At 44.8% G+C, this 14293-nt stretch overlaps 2 protein-coding genes across 7 annotated transcripts in view; one reads left to right on the top strand and one right to left on the bottom strand.

Moving 5' to 3' along the window:
• The window catches only part of Rbm25 (RNA binding motif protein 25), a 78665-nt gene extending 74276 nt beyond the window's left edge, over positions 1-4389 (bottom strand). For 2 of the 4 annotated variants that reach the window (XM_059280040.1, XM_059280039.1), the window contains exon 1: positions 4337-4388. The gene's annotated coding sequence lies outside the window, so the exon portion shown is untranslated. Of the gene's footprint in view, positions 1-4336 lie in introns of all 4 variants that reach the window. The other 2 variants (XM_059280038.1, XM_059280041.1) reach the window with 2 other exon arrangements.
• Positions 1-14293, top strand: part of Zfyve1 (zinc finger FYVE-type containing 1) — a 50425-nt gene that overhangs the window by 4613 nt on the left and 31519 nt on the right. The window lies entirely within an intron of this gene.

Here is a 14293-nt window from a genome sequence, read left to right as displayed (position 1 = left end):
GTTGGTGGCAACAAGCTTCTCACTGGGTAAGCCATCTTGAGGCAGGCCCTTTAGTTGCCTTCCAAGGGAAGACTGCTTCCCTGTTGGAATTCCCTTCCTAGCTAGTGCTCCCAGGCTGTGCAACCACAGCGAGTTATTCCGGCTTCACCGGTCTGTTCCGTCTCCATGTTCCTGTCGGGAGGACTCGGAGATTAGGAGTGGAAAAGATTTATCACAAGGCCTGGGACCTCATGTCCAGTACCAGTTCGTTGTTGCCAGTGTCCGTGTGGTATTTGTGGCCCACTGACTTAGTACTTGTGGTGGCGATGACTCAGTCTCCAGAGGGAGGAATACCGATACATAGTCACCATTAGAGAGATTTTCCAATTATCCACTAAGTATTTTTTACCTCTACCTTTCTCCTGTGTGGATAAGCTGATGGAAATGAATTACGTCATGATTGCTGTCCGCTTCTAGCGTCGCACCGTTGCTGGATACTTTGCTAACACAGACTTCCCTTTATTGGTTTGAGAGGAACTAATAGAGCCATGGGAGAATGACCCAGATCCCATTCTGCCTCCCTTGTCAGCAGTAATGTCTTCATTATGGATTATGCTCTAATTGGGCAACATTGTGCACTGAATATTTTATAAATGGAGCAGTTGGGTCTGGATGGTTCTGGTTTGTTCTGGTATAATGTCAGCCTCTGAAAGTCACAGTTCATGGTATTGATACTTTCTAAAGTGAGAGGAAGATTTTTGAGGAACCAGTAATTTTCATGAATATTTAAATTTTCATGAATTAAAAAACTTGCTTGTACTTAAGTACATGCTCATTTCAACCTAATGTTTACCCTAACCTTTGTGTCGGGGTAGGGTGTGTGTGTCTTTTTGCATGCTGAAGCTAGAGGTGGATCTTCAGTTATTCACTCACTGAACATAGAGCTTGCTGTTGAAGCTGGACTGTCTGGCCTGAAGCCCTTGGGAATCCTCCTCTCTGCTTCCACCTTTAACCGTACCCCAGCACTGGGGTTCCTGGGGTTCCTGGTACCTGCCACCACATCTGTATCATCTCCTCCTCCTCCTCTTGGGAGACTTTTTAAAGACATCATCTAATGTAGCCCATGCTATCCTCAAATTCCTTGCAATAGAGGATGACCTTAAATTTTTTTTTAAATGTTGAGACAAGGTCTCACAGGCCTTAGATATCCTGTGATTCACTACATAGATAGAGCAGGCTGGCTCTGAACTTAGAGATCAGCCTGCTCTGCCTTCAAAGGTGTAAGCCAGTACACCTGGCTTGACCTTGAATTATGATCCCTTTTGACACCACCTTCTTACTGGGATTACAGATTGTGCCTGCAGGCCTGGTTTATGTGGTGCTGAGCGTAGAGCCTAGGGCTTGCTTCAGGCATACTTGGTCAGCCCTTGACCAACAGAACTACATTCCCAGCCCAGGCAATCAGTCAGTCTGTCCATCTGTTTACCTCTATCGTGTTCTCTTAAAATATTTTTCCCCCCAAACAGGTTGGGAAAAACAACAACAACTCAGTATCGTTATTTTCAAATAACCTGATTTTTTGTGAACCAGTATCTTTAGGGGTATTTACAGGAGCACAGACAGTTACCAATGGCTACTCCACTGAAGGAAATATCTTCCCTTCCCTAGCTACTGTTAAATGCCTAGAGCTCCCCAGGAAGGCCATGCTTATTTTTTTTTATTATTTTTTTAAATTAAAAATTATTTTTATTTGTGTGTGTGTGTGTGTGTGTGTGTGCTTGTCTGAGTTTATGTGTGCCCCATGTGTGCAGGGAAGGCCCGAAGAGGCTGTTGGAAGGAAGCTGGAGTGGGGGGCAGTTGTGAGTCACCGGATGTGGTTGCTGGGAGCCCATCTCTGGTTCTCTGCAGGAGGGTCTGCTCTCTTCACCTCTGAGTCACCTCTCCAGCCCCCTCCTAGAGTTTGTGGCAGGGTCTCACTGTGCACTTGTTTCCATGCTTCTTTTTTCTTTTTCTTTTTTTGTTTTTGAGACAGTTTCTCTGTAGCCCTGGCTGTCCTGGAACTTGCTCTGCCTGCCTCTGCCTCCTGAGTGCTGGGATTAAAAGGGTTCGACATCATGACAAGATAGTCCATGTTTCTTTCTTTTTTTTTTTTAAGGTTTTATTTATTTATTATGTATATGAGTACTCTGTCTGCAAGTATGCCTGCAGGCCAGAAGAGGCTGTCAGATCTCATTACAGATGGTTGTGACCACCGTGTGGTTGCTGGGAATTGAACTCAGGAAGAAGAGCCAGTGCTCTTAACCTCTGAGCCATCTCTCTAGCCCTAGTCCATGTTTCTTAAGAAGGGATTAGAAAAATAGAAGGAAATGTAATGAGATTAATCCATCCAGCTCCCTGGAGATACCCTGTCTCGGGGGAAATAAAAATGTATAATACAGATGTAGATTATAAATTTAGCCAGCTTATGGTTATTTATTTATTTATTTGATGTATACAAGTGCTCTGTTTATATGTACATCTTTATGCCAGAAGAGAACATCAGATCCCAATATAGATGGTTGTGAGCTGTCATGTGGGTGCTGGGAATTGAACTCAGGACCTCTGGAAGAGCAGCCGGTGCTCTTCACTTCTGAGCCATTCTCTAGCACCAGCTGCTTTATGTTTTATGTCCTATACAACATCATATGCAATGGATAAACACACTGATAGTGTTGACTTTATTATTTTAGACTGGCTAGTGAGGTGGTTTTAGGTAAAGGTGCTTGTCAGGAGAGAGCAGAGTTGGAACAGTTGTCCTCTGATTTCCACATGTGCTGTGTGTACATTCATGCACTCTTACACACAAATAACTGAAAAAAAGCAATTAGAGTCTGATTATGTAGCCTATGGTCTTGAACTTCTGTATAACCCAGTCTGTCCTTAAACTTTCAATCTTGCCTCTGCCTCCCAAATGATGGTATTAAGGTGGGATTACAGATGTTCACCACCACAGCTGGGCTTGATTTCTTTTCTCTGTGTTCTAGTCAGCTAGGAGCTGAAAACAAAAACAAAAACAAAACAAAACAAAAAAAATCCTTCCCCTCCCCCAGGGTTTCCCTGTGTAGCCCTGGCTGTCCTGGAACTCACTCTGTAGACCTGGCTGGCCTCAAACTCAGAGATTCACCTGCCTCTGCCTCTGCCTCTTGCCACCGAGTGCTGGGATTAAAGGTGTACGCCACCACTGCCCAGCTTCACAACTGTGTTTTTAATTGTTTTGCACATGCTGCTATCTATGAGAAAACTGAACTAGATCATTTCTTAAGTTTTTACTTAATGACTCTATGAGAACAAATACTCCCCTAAAGTGAATGAATTCTGTTCCAACCCACTACTCCCAACTGATGTTGCTGTGATTGATAAACTGATAGCTGAAGATTTAAAAGCTCCTCCTGTGCTGTTAGGAATTTTTCTTAGTACCTGTGTGATAATAAATTATCACACAGATTATCCTCTAATTTTAAAGGTCAAAAGTCCTAAAATGGGTTGATAGACTGTGTTCTTCCTAGAAACTGTAGAGGAGAATTTGTTTTGCTTGGTTTTTGTCTAGCTGTAAGAATTGGCCTGCATTCCTTGGTTTGTGGCTCTGTCATTGAACTTCAAAGCCTGCACTGTAGCAATTTCTAGTCCCTTTGTGTTTCTCTGCTTTATTGTCACAGTCTTTCTGCTTCTGTGTCCCTCTTGATATCTCCTTGTAAGGATCCTTGAGAGTATACTGGAACCTACCAAAATAATCCAGCATAATCTCCTCATTTCAAGGTCCTTAATTTAGTCATCCATAGAGGCCTGTTTGTCACACAAAGTGGCATATTCACAGGTTCCTGGGATTAGGACATGGATGTCTCTTGGGGAATGCCAGTCTCCAGCCTGCTACATTTTGTGAAGTAGATTGTGTTTCACAGATGAGGACCCTAAAGGTCCATCTGATGCACAATATCCATAGTGCAGTGGTTAAGGAATGGATGTACCAGATGAAGGCTCACTACAGAACTGGGGTCAGGAGGGTGAAGCTGCCTTGAGGCACAGTATTTAACCAGACACCTTTCTGCCTCCCTCCTGCTTCTGGTCTCTCAGTAGTCCTGCCCAGGAAGCCTATCTTCTCATTGTGGCCTTTCTAGTGAATGGGTAGACTTCTGGGTTGTACTCACTGGTTTTCTAGGCCTCAGTGGGGCCGACTGAGGAAGAACACAGTTTATAGAGACCCATTATTTAGTTGTTAATGAAGGAGCCAGGGGCAACGCCCTTAGCAAATGTCTCAAAGGTTAGGAGAATAAGCTTTCTAGCCATGGGGTTCTTAAGAGAGGAAGAGGATGCCGTTTACCTGCTTTTTGGGTCTTCAGGGAGTCAGACATCTTGTTTTGTCAGTATGTTTATGAGCTGAGGGGAAAAGATGAGAAACAAAAAAGTCATTCTTCATTCTTTTTCATTTTTCCTCCAACATTTAAGGCCAGTGACTTTATTTTCTAAGGTTTGTGTGTTTTTATTTTATGTGTATGAGTGCTCTTTGCCTGCATGTGTGTCTGTGGTACCCTGAACATGTCTGGTGCCCACAGGGGCCAGGATCCTTGAACTGGAGTTGGAGACAGTTGTGAGCTGCCATGTGGATGCTGGTATCCAAACCTGGATCCTCTGAAAGAGCAGCAAATACTCTGAGCCATCTCTTCAGCTCCACATTCCCCTTGTTTAAAGACTCCAGACAGGTTTTTTCCTCACCCCACCCATTCCCCTCTGTCCTTTTTCTATAAAGTTCTCACGAGTGCCCGCTCCAGGAGAACACAGAAGCATGGTGCCCAGAAGAACCTTGTCTCACCTTCATGCCGACTGACCACTGACTGAGACTCAGGAGGGCCTAGGGACTTGTCTTCTGAGGAGTCTGTGTGGGCTTCTGAGGGGAAGAGAGGATAACAGCGTCTGAGTGTGCCCTGCCCTCCTTGAGTTAGAAGCATCCATAGCTTAATGGGAACCCAAGCTGAGTCTCCTGCCCTTCCCTTCCTGGTCATTGGATACCACTGGTCCTTTAAGAAGACCCAACGCACTGCTTGGCTGCTTCCCTTGTTTGCAGTCCCAGAATAGTGCTGCTCAAAATACTGGGACTGGTCCTTTTTTTTTTTTTTTGGAATTGGCCAAAAGAGACCTTATTTTAGTAGGACTCAGAAATGGGAAACAGCGGAGATGTTTTCTTTCGTCTTTCCCCTGACTGGCTGGCCTGGTCCGCCACATTTCTGTTTTCGTGTCATGTGCCGTGGGCCTGCTACACCCCACCCTCTGGCTCTGGCTCTGGCTCCTGGTCTAGGTAGCTTCTTGGGCTCTGTTCCTTCTGGGCCCTCTCTTTAGGTAGGCTTGTTTAAATCCCCAAGATTTTGGTCAGTAGGTCATAAGCCAGAGGAGTCCTGATTTTCTACATTGTTGAACTTTTCCATTCTTTTTAATGGCCAGACAGAAAGTAAGAACTGACTTTGGTACAGTGGGTAGTTACCCTTCGGCAAATTCTGGTCAGAACATAGATACGTTTTGCCATTAGTTTCTTCGGTTCTGTGTCAAGAAAATAACACAAAAACTCGATGGCACCGTCAAAATAATAAGTAATAATTGCATGAATGGCAGCCCCCCCCCCCCTTTACACATAGAAAGTAAAAGCCCCTTTGTTTGGTGATGTGGTAGACTGGACTGCCTTAAATGGGATTACTGGGAAACACAGCATTGGGGATGACTCAGACGGACAGAAGGATGAAAGAGCCCCTATTGTGTGCCTTCCTTCTGCTCAGGGGCTTGAGAGTGTGGTCAGTTTTGGGCTCATTCTGCTGTAACTGACTCCTGGCTTTTAACTTAGGAGATTATTTTGTTTAGTATAAGGCTGTTTAAAATTTGACTCACACAAACTGTCAAAATCACAGTGGGTCAGCTTTTTAAGGAACCGGTCTTTAACTGTCCTAAGTTACCTCCAGTTTGTGTGTTCTCTCCCCCGCCCCCCTCTTCTTGCCTGTCGGTTTTGAATTGGGCAAGTGCTTTTCTTTTGAGCCACAATTACTGGAGAAGGCAGGTTTCTTTTTAAGTTGACTTCATGCCTTTTCTCTGGGGATGTGTCTGCTGGCTGGGCCACGCCTTGGGCTCTGGTGGCTGGCTGGACTGTGCCAGGGACCTGGCCTGCTTTGAGCTCCTGGGAGCTCCTTTGTAGTTTAAGTGCTGAAGGATTGAGCACAGCTGATTGCTGGTGAGAAATTAGAGGGAGCTAGTGCGGAGGCTGTGAAAGGAAGGGAGGTAAGGGTATAGCTTGTTGAGGCAAGAGCAATTCGGTCTCTGGGAAAGGACACAGAAGGGCTTTCTGAAGCAGGAGTGGGTGATGCTTCCTTGGAGTTTTATGTTGCTCCTCTTTTCCCCCTTCTTTCCCAGGTGGGATCTTGTGTAGTCCAGGCTGGTTTTGAACTCAGCTGGTAGCTGAGGATAGCCTTGAACTTCTGATCCTCCTGCTTCTACCCTCTTTGAATTGGGGTAAGCAGTTATTCATCTCCACTGGTTTGTGCAGTGCTGGAGACTGTACCCAGGGCTTCATCAAACAATCTACCATGAGAACTATATTCTCAGCTCTCATTTTGCCTTTCTTTTTAAAATTTTTTAAAAAAAAGCTTTATTAGGTATGTGCCTATGTGCATGACATGTAGTAGACATGTGTGCTACTGCTTGAGTGTGGAGATCAGAGGATAATTTGCAGAAGTCTATTCTTTTAACATGAGGATTCTAGGGATTGAATTTAGGTCATCGGGCTTGGCAGCATATGGATTTTTCCACACTGAGACATCTTACCAGCCCTTTGTCTCTCTTTAAAAAAAAAAAAAAAAAAAAAAGGCAAGATCTCACTGAGTAGCCCTGGTTGGTCTGGAACTTGATTTGTAGACCAGACTGGCCTTGAACTCATAGAGATCCACCTGCCTCTGCCTCCCAAGTGCTAGGACCCAGAGTGTGTGCTTCCATATCCGGCCTTCAGTCAAGAGGTTCTGTTTGACTGATTTGTGGGTCAGAGTGGTAGTGGTTGGAATTTTAGGGTAGAGAGTATACTAGTTATATGTATAAGAACCTGACCACTGGCTTGACATCTTTGGAGGATGATTTGATTTTTTGGTAGCTCCTGGAATCCCTGCCCTGACCCCCCTATTTTTTCTGATCCTGAATCATTTCTGGTTGATTCTAGACACTGGTGCTTAAAAAGAGCTAACCAAGTTTGGTCCTTTCAGACACTACAAGTTCAAGTTAAGTGACAACACATTCCCGGGCAACTTAGCAGTCAAAGAATATTCTAGAACTTTTTCTGCTTTCTAGTTAGTTCAAACCTGCTAGCTGGTGACTGTGTCATCCACATGGCTAAACTGTTCCATATCCTTTTGTAATCTTTTCTTTCAAAGCTCAGACAGACATCAATCCATTGCCTTGAAATTGAAGTTCTTACTGAGCTGTGCATCTTAGTTGTTGGGATAATCTCTGTGCAAACTTTTTCTGGGTTCTGGGGATCGAACCCAGAGCTTTATGCATAGCAGGCAAATGCTCTGCCACTGAGCTACATCCCTACCTCACTCTAAAATGTTCTTAAAATGGGAACTTATGATGGTGAGTGAGTCTGGGAGGAGTGATAGAGGCCAGCATTGCTTGGAATGCCCAGTTCTTGTTTGCCCTGAGTAGAGGTTATTTGAGGATTCCATAGTTCTTTTTGCACAGCCTTTCTGGTCCTGGTGACCATGGGTTTACTTTAGTTAGTAGGTCACTGTTGTGCACCCCACCCCCACCCCCACGTTTCAGTAACTCTATTTAGATCTGGACTATTTGGCAGGCATTCAGACAAGCAAACAACTTTCCGCCTTCCCTACTTGCTTCTTTCCTTTCTTGTTTTTCCTTTTCCTTTCCTTTTCCTCACCCCTTTTCTTTCCTGGTTGTAAATTAAGACTTGAAATCTCTCATTGTTAGGGTAAGCAGTTGGTATAACCAAATACAAATGGTTGTGGGTTATATTTCATTCTGGATTGTTCTTAAATTTCTTTTTCTTCCTTTACTACAGAAAATTGACTATGTGTGCCATTTGTTTATTTATTTATTCATTCATTCATTCATTCATCCATTCATTCATTTCTAGATGGGCCTTACTCTGTAGCCCTGGCTGACCTGGAACTTGGTATGTGTATGAGTACTGAGAACTCTTGAGTTCTGCCTTGGCAGGTAGAGGTAGGAGGATTGGGAATTCAGGGTCATCTCTGGCCACATGTTGAGACTCTGTCTACAAAACAGAACTCAACAAAGCACAAAATCCAGCTTCATTGAGACGTGTAGTTTTATGAGTTGACAGATGTATACATCTATGACCACTGCAATCAAGACATGAAACACTGTGTTGGAGAGATGGCTTGGTGGCTAAGAGTACTTGTTCTTGCAGAGGACCCAGGTTTGATCCCAGCTGCCACGTAGCTCAGAGCCATCTATAATTCCAGTTCCAGGAAATCCAACTCTCTCTTCTGACTTCCTAGGGCACCAAGCATGCATATGATATACAGATATACATGTAAGATATTTATACATATAAAATAAATAAATCTTTTTAAAAAAATGACATGAGGCCGGGCAGTGGTGGTGCACGCCTTTAATCCCCGCGCTCGGTAGGCAGAGGCAGGCTGATTTCTGAGTTTGAGGCCAGCCTGGACTGCAGAGTGAGTTCCAGGACAGCCAAGGCTACACAGAGAAACCCTGTCTCAGAAAACAAAAATAAATAAGAAAGAAAAGGAAAAAAAGAAGGAAAACATTTCCACCAACTTCCAAGGTTCCCTTGTGCCTCTGAGAAGTCAGTCCCCGGCAGTCACTGAACTGCTTTCTGTCACTATGCATTAGAGATCAAATGTTCTTGAGTGCTGTATAAATGACTCACTGTGCCCCATCCCAATACTAGATGAACTCAGAGTCTAGTCTCTGTGAGGCAAGTACTCCTACCTTCGATCACATTATATCCCCTGCCACTAAGTTGTCCAGGCTGGCCTTGAATTTATGGTATTCTTGCCTCACTCCTGAGTAGCTAGGCTTCTCACTGTTAACACCCAGCTTACTATGCTTTTGAGAGTCATCTATATTTTTGTATATCTTGCAAGGTAATTCATTTTATTGCTGAGTTATCTGGGTATACCCATTATTTATCCATTTATTGATGAATGTGTTATATAATATATGTATATATACATAGTTTATTTGGAGATAGGGTCTCATCCTCCTCCATCAGCCTCTTCGAGTGCTAGAGTTTTAGGTGTGACCCCAGGACTCAGCTTGTACCATATATTTATACTGAATGCCATTCTTCTTTGTATTGGAACATAAGCTCCATGAAAACAGCTGCATTAGTTAGTGTTCTCACTGCTATGGTAAAATACCCGACGAAGGCGAATCAAGGGAGGCCTCAGCGATCAATGATTGAGTCTGTCATAGCTTGAAGACCTGTGAGCAGGAGTGTGAGGCAGCTGGTCCTGGTGCATCTGTCCTCAGGAAGCAGAGAGGAATGCTGCTGCTCAGCTGACCTTTTTAAATGTTGTTTAAATCTGAATCCTTTTCCTTTTTTCTGTTTCCCCGTTTATTCAGTCCAGAACTCCAGCCCGTGGGATAGTGTCACCGACACTCAGGTGGCTCCTCTATCTTCAGTGAAGCTTCTCTGGAAACACCTTCATGGATGCATCTAGAGGGTGTTCCTCCTTCATGATTCTAGATATCCATCGATTTCAACAGCACCCACTGTTGTGCTAGGCATGTGGTGTTGAGTAGCACAGACCAGACCCCTGCCAGCAAGGTGGACACTGTAGTTGTGAAGCTGAGAGCTGACAAGAATGTGGACGTGTTAACAGAGAGGGTGGGTGGGAGTGAAGGGTCTGAGCAAGAGGAGAATTTTATCAGTTGGCTCTGGTGTGATTTTTTTTTTTGTGGCCTGTGTTTTTGTCTTCTAGTCTGGTGTTTTCCCTTCTAAGGTCCCAGATGTCACCAGAGCTTATGCTGGTTTTGTTGTAGCTAAATAGGCCTTTGCTGTGCTGTGTGAAAGGGCTGCGTGTCCATCCGGAAGGGTTTTTTGGATCTCTTGAGTTGGTGTTTCCTGGTCCTCAGGACTGGAAGGCTTTTTCTTCAGATATAAAAGGAGGTGAACTGGGTTAGTTGCTTATGTCAAAGAAGCTCGTCATGGAGCTAAAAAGAAATGTTTTTGAAGAATCTGTGTGAGGATCATTTCTGTGTGGCTATGTTCTCACTGCTTGGACAGTGGAGGAGCTGTGGGCCGTGTCTGTGAGGCAAGGGTCAAACATTGTTGGAGTTATAAGACAGGGAAGGGGAATTCCTGACTCTCAAGTCATGGGACATTTTGGGGACAATGGAGTGGAAGAAAGTGATCTTTGTCCTTACCAATGTACTCAGTGTTTGTGAGGCCAAACTGTGACTCCAGTCACCTAAAGAAAACATTTGATAGGGAAATGGCTGCTTCTTACAAGGAACTCTGCTATCTCACATGTGAACCTACAGTGAGTGTGAGCTCCTTTAGAACTTCCTGTCATGTAGAAGCAGGGTTTCTAGAATGTTCTGGTTATAGGTGTTTTTTTTTTAAGATCAAACTGACCAGAGATCTGCTTGCCTCTGCCTCCTGATATAGGCTCCTGGAATGGAGCCTTTGTTGGGACTTTAAAACTAGAGTACTGATCTGTTTGACATAGTTTTAGTAAAGTCCTAGTTGATTTACTTATTTTTATTTCAAGTTTATTGGTGTTTTGCCTGCATGTATGTCTGTGCGCGGGTGTCGGATGCCCTGGAACTGGAGTTACAGACAGTGGTGAAATGTCATGTGGGTGCCAGGTCCTCTGGAAGAACAGCCAGTGCTCTTAACCGCTGAGACAACTCTCCTGCCCTGTTCTTTTGAATGTGATGGAAATGGCGTTGGGTTTCTCAAGGGGAAATTCCCTCTTTCCATCTCTTTCCTGCATCTAGAAGAAAACAAAAACTGTAACAGCAGGTCTGTTTGTGTGTGGTTTGTCGTCAAGTTAGTGCTGGATACGAGGTGAACTTAGTATATGTCTGTTGACTACCGGCAAGCTCTACTTGAATTTTAGGGTAGTGGTCTCAGAGTTCTAACTAGAGAATCTTTTGCTTGTTTGTTTGTTTATTTATTTATTTATGTATTTTCTTGGAGACAGGGTTTCTCTTTGTAGCTTTGCACCTTTCCTGGATCTCGTGCTGTAGACCAGGCTGGCCTCGAACTCACAAAGATCCGCCTGGCTCTGCCTCCCGAGTGCTGGGATTAAAGGCGTGCGCCACCACTGCCTGGCTCTAACTAGAGAATCTTGGTTTCTTTGGCTCTCTTCCTCTGAACTCAGCCAAAAAAGAAAAGAAAGCAAAATGAACCAGAAACCAAAAAATAAAAATCATTAATAGAAACTCAATGTTGAGAATGATTGCCCACTTAAGTTACTTACAAATCTCAATGGAAAATTATAAAATAATCATATGTTGGATGGGATGTAATTTATCATGAGCTCTCTATTGTGATGGGAGTGGCGGAGCTTCTGATAGCCTGTTGTGTTACTTGGGGAAGGAGCTGACTTGGGGCCCCTGGCACTGGGAACAGCTTAGTAAGCTTGAGAGGGATGTCTGATGATGGTTGGTACAGATGGGATCTTCTGTAGACTAGGCCAGGACTGGAAGGGCCTTCATGTTGACCACCACTTCCTGATGCCTTTGTGGCTTATCTCCTGAGTATGGCTGGTTTGTTGAAGTGCTCTCCTGGCTGGGTCCTTTCTGCCGTGAAGTACTCTGATTTTCAAATAGGAATAGTGGGGATCGTTGAGAATTGTTAATTCATTTTACAAACTGGGCTTGGAATGTTACATAAATTAACTTTTGTAGTAAGGGAGAAAGACGTAGGTAAGATGGAGGTGTTTTGAGTTTCTTTCTGAAAGACTGATTTTTAATTATGTGTGTGTGTGTGTGTGTGTATGGGTATGTGTCTGTGAATGTAGGTTAGAGGCATTGGGTCTCCTGGAGCGGGGTTACATTCCTGATGTAGGTGCTGGGGGTCCTCTGGAAGAGAGTAGTCCACACTCCTGACTGCTGAACCATCTCTCCAGCCCTCTTGTTGAGTTTCTTTCAGCTTAGTGTTTATAAATGAGCTGGCCACTTTACTAAGAGTCAGATGCAACACCAGTATTAATAATGCACTTTTGTTAGATTTTTGTTATGTGAGACAGAGCCTCACCAGGCTACTGGGCCATCTTGCCTGGCTCCTTCTCTCTCTCTCCTCCCTCCCCCTCTCTTTTTGAGACAGGGTCTCACTGTGTATCCCTGGCTGGCCTAGAACTCACAGAGGTATATGTTTGCCTCTGCCAACCGAGTGCTGGGATTCAGGACACGTGCCACTGAATCTTGTTAAGCGTTGTTTTGGTTTGGGAGAGGAAAGGGGTTATTTAAAGTGCATTTTGGTAGAGTTGGTTTGGATCTGGCCATGCTGCTGAGTTAGACTTATGGGTAATGGGCAGGTGGGAGCCGTGTTGCAACACACTTGGGTGTTTTCCCAGTGGGCTGGTTCTAAGAATGGCCCCTGTTCTCCCTCACTGTGTGCCGCACACTGGGCTGTGCCCTTGGCTGCTTTATCTTAGCAGCCCTCTGTGTCCCCACAGGGTTGTTATCTAATGTCCCTGAGGCTTCTTGGTGAAGGAGCTCTTTCAGGGCCCTGCAGTGGCTAAGCCTGGGCTGGAAGCCGGGCCTGTTGCCTTGCCTGAGGTCTTAGAGTCCAGGCTCTGGGGAGGGCAAAGGTGATGTTGGAGAGGGAGGCCTTTGATGTTTGCTGCTGCTGCTTTGCTGATGTGTCAGGGCAAGGGCTGTTTTAGACCTCTGAAGTGGGGGCGGGTGTGTGTGTGTGTGTGTGTGTGTGTGTGTGTGTGTGTGTGTGTGTGTGTGACAAGGGCAGGGAGTTCCTTCACCTCAGAAAGGGAGTGCAAATGGGTGGATGAGTGGAAACAGACAGAACTAGAGGAGCGGGAGCCTTGTCCCTTCCAGAACCTTCCTTCTGTTATTAAAGGGAGTGGAAATGGGTGGATGGGTGTAAACAGACAGAACTAGAGGAGCGGGAGCCTTGTCCCTTCCAGAACCTACCCTTATCAAAGGGAACACCCCTTCCCCCCTCCTTTTGAGACCTGGTCTTACCAGGTAGTCCAGGCTGCCCCAGAGCTCCTCTCAGCCCTGAGCCTGCAGCCACAGCCTCCAGCTGCCTGTGCAGGCACACCTGACTTCTTATCTTCCCTGACCTTTGCTTTCTCCGATTGAAAACCAGTCTTGCTGCCACCAAAGGGCAGCAGCTGAGTCTTTGCTAGCTCAGGGAAGATGTCCACAGGCTGGGGATTTGTTTAGTAGTGTTACCAGGGAGCAAAGTCATGTGAGGGGCAGGAGGGTGAGGCCTGCTTTTAGGTCTGCCAAGAAGTTTTTCCTCATCTGTTCATTTCGTTAGCCACTGTACCTTCCAGTTAGTGGGGGTCAAAATAGTTATGTCCTCACTTTGCATATAAAAAAAGCCACTGGTACATGCTGATTATCCATAGACCACCTGAAGACAAACTGCAAAGCCAACAAAAGAGCATACGTGCTTAATGTATCTCAGGATACTAAATACCAGATAATATTCCAGATGTCAGTTTCACATCTATACATATATACAGACACACCGAGATGAGTGTGTGTGTGTATGTGTGTGTGTGTGTACATGTGTGTGTACACGTGTGTGAATTTTGCTTTTTTTTTTTTTTTTGAGTTGGGTCTTATTCTATGGCTTGTGCTGACCTTGAATTCAAGAGCCTCCTGAGATTTGAGATTACGGGAGTGGGTCAGCACATCTGGTTTATTTGTAGATTCCATACATCATTTGACGAGCACTTACTGTTAATCTGGAAACACTCAATTCTGTACCTGAAGTCTTCTACATGGCTGCTCTTACCATATTCTGGGTACAGTTGCTGCTTCTGCGTTGACAGTTTGATCATGTGGTAGATTTTGAGGGGAGACACCCTGAAGGCCTGGTCTTTTCTGCTGCAGGAGTGTTTGAGAAAGTGATGGTTCTTCCAGCTGGCTACCCTGACCTTAGCTGACTTCCTACTAGTGGAAGTTTATGGGGCTTTTGTTTGTGTCCTGCTGGCCACCTTAGCAACTTGGAACCAGACTGGCTGAGTGACACAGGTCCAAAATGGACTGTTCTGTGTTACTTAAAAGTTTTTGTTGGTTTGTGTTTTGAGACAAAGTC

Source organism: Peromyscus eremicus, chromosome 14 (assembly GCF_949786415.1).
Source record: "Peromyscus eremicus chromosome 14, PerEre_H2_v1, whole genome shotgun sequence".
Lineage (NCBI taxonomy): Eukaryota > Metazoa > Chordata > Mammalia > Rodentia > Cricetidae > Peromyscus > Peromyscus eremicus.
This window is presented reverse-complemented; position numbering and strand designations above follow the sequence as displayed.